At 43.4% G+C, this 2732-nt stretch overlaps 1 pseudogene; it reads left to right on the forward strand.

Moving 5' to 3' along the window:
* Window positions 1-590: 590 nt before the first annotated feature.
* LOC101965439 (ADP/ATP translocase 2 pseudogene) lies at window positions 591-1592 on the forward strand (annotated as a pseudogene).
* The last annotated feature ends 1140 nt before the right edge of the window (window positions 1593-2732 follow it).

The raw sequence follows: 2732 nt of genomic DNA on the forward strand, positions 1-2732 counted from the left end.
GAGCAACGTGGGACAAGTGAATAACTGGGCTGGTTCTGACCCAAGTGAAGGATCCAGGGCAACAAACTAAATTTGGGCAACAATGTGAAGCCTGAGTTTCTGCACCCCTCCCGCCAGGGGAACAGTGTGTACCACCCCCACCAGGAGGAATAAATCATGACATGTCTCCAAATGACAGCAGATAGAACAGAGCCTGAGCATTCTAACCACTAATACTGCCTCTGAGTTTTCCTGTCGCTCCTCTCCCAGTTCCCTCAACTGTCCCAATGAAACCAGAGAGGGAAAAACAAAACACAAGAGGCAGCAAGTCCAGAATCTATCAGAACAACTACAACGAGTGGATGAAGTTCCCCAAACATGAGCAAAATTAAAAGTGCAGCAACTATAAAACCACACTGCAGGGTGGAAAACCGGAGCGCCATGTGCAAAGGACCAGGTACCCAGATGAGAGGAAATCATAGCTCAGGCCACAAAAAGTCGTTCCTCCCCATTCTGCATATCACGCAACTTAATTAGAATGTGGTTCCATCCAGTGGAACAAGAGCTCAGAGATGAGATGGTGGAATAATAGAAATGAGGGGAAACGAGGGGAAAGTAGCCCAGAGCCTGGGAGTCAAAGCTGGTTCCTAGCCCACTCCCATCCCACAGTCGCCCACCTCCTCTTCTTCCAACATGAGAGATGCCACTGTGTCCTTTGCCAAGGACATCCTGGCTGGTGGAGTGCCACAGCCACCTCTAAGACCACAGTACTGCCCATTGAGCTGGTCAACTGTTACTGCAGGTACTGGATGTCAGGAAGCAAATCACTGCAGATAAGCAATACAAGGGCATTATAGACCAAGTGGTTCATCTCCCCAAGGAGCAGGGAGTCCTGTCCTTCTGGCATGGTAACCTGGCCAATGTCATCAGATACTTCCCCACTCAGGCTCTCAATTTTGCCTTCAAAGATAAATACAAGCAGATCTTCCCGAGTGGTGTGGACAAGAGGACCCAGTTTGGACACTATTTTGCAAGGAACCTGGTATCAGGTGGTGCCGCAGGGGCCACATCCTCTTTTGTGTGTCCTCTTGATTTTTACCCGAATTCATCTAGCAGCTGGTGTGGGGAGAGCGGGAACTGAAAGGGAATTCAACATCCTCAGTGACTGCCTGGTTAAGATCTACAGATCTGATGGGATTAAGGACCTGTACCCAGACTTTAATGTATCTGTGCAAGGTATTAGCATCTACCAAGCTGTCTACTTCAGTATCTATCACACTGCAAGGGGAATGCTTCCAGATCCCAAGAATACTCACATCTTCATCAGCTGGATGATTGCACAGTCTGCCACTGCCATTGCTGGGTTGATTTCCTATCCATTTGATACTGTTCACCACTGCAGGATGATGCAGTCAGGGTGCAAAGGAACTGACATCATATTCACAGCACAGCTGACTGCTGGAGGAAGATTGATCGTGATGAGGGAGACAAAGCTTTTTACGAGGGTGCATGGTCCAATGTTCTCAGAGGCATGGGTGGTGCCTTTGTACTTGCCTTGTATGATGAAATCAAAAAGTTCACATAAGGGCTGAGGTTGTGGCTCAGAGGTAGAGAGCTTGCCTAGCATGCGTGAGGCACTGGGTTCCATCCTCAGCACCACATTAAAAAAATAAAGGTATTGTGTCAACCTACAACTAAAAACTAAATGTAAAAAAAAGTTCACATAAGTTATTTCCTAGGTTTTTTCACCCACCTGTGAACAGGCATGTCGTGTTACATATCTTGAGCATTCTGCACAGTCTCTTGACTGTTTATCAATGGCAATGACTTACTGGTTCAAAATTGGAAGCAATAATATTTACCTGACCAGTTTTCTCTTAAAGTCATTTCCATAATGACAATAACAATAATGATGGGTCTCAATGATATTTTTTTATTTCAGTCACCCTGATAAATCATAAATTTGAAGAAATAAAAGTATCTAAAAAAGGAAATCAAATATAACATCACTGCAGAGTTAAAATGTAGGTTAGAAATCAGAAGAAACAGAACTGATACTGCTGAACTTTGAGCTACAATGTAGAGGAAGAGCTTAGGATGTAGATGAGAAAGAAATGGATATAGCAGAGAGAAAAATGGGATTAGATATAAGGGTATTTTGAGGGTATTAAAAAAGAACCCAACACACAGAACAAAAGATGCATTCAAAGATTGGGTTGAATGAACATGTAAATAAACAGAATAAACAGTATTCCAGGAAAATGTGATGCAGAATGCTAAGTGCTAAGGGTATTTTAATTAAAACAGCGAACTTTGGTGATAAAAAAATTCTTCAAGTATCTTAGCAGAAAAAAAACAAATCACACCAGTGGAGCAAAAACCAGGAGGATCCAGTCTTCCCAGCAACATGCAAGACTAGGACACAGGGGAGTCTGAGTTGAGTCCCGAGAACCCTCACAGGCAGTAGAAGTTGCATCTGTTGCTTGGCATCGGTTTACAAAGCTGAATGTGCACACGGCCTGAAACTCCACTGGCTTCACCCTTGGATATACATCCAAAAATTATTGCAACACATACCAGGAGACAAGTACGGGAATGCTCACGATGGCATTGCTCACTATAGAAAAACAGGAATTGACTTAACTTGTCAAGTGACAGGAGAATTAATAAATGCCTATTAGGATATTCATAAAATTCAATACTCAACTCTACTGATAATAAATGAATGACAGCTATACACATCAGTATGATGG

Source organism: Ictidomys tridecemlineatus, chromosome 10, assembly GCF_052094955.1.
Source record: "Ictidomys tridecemlineatus isolate mIctTri1 chromosome 10, mIctTri1.hap1, whole genome shotgun sequence".
In the NCBI taxonomy this organism is placed as follows: Eukaryota; Metazoa; Chordata; class Mammalia; order Rodentia; family Sciuridae; genus Ictidomys; species Ictidomys tridecemlineatus.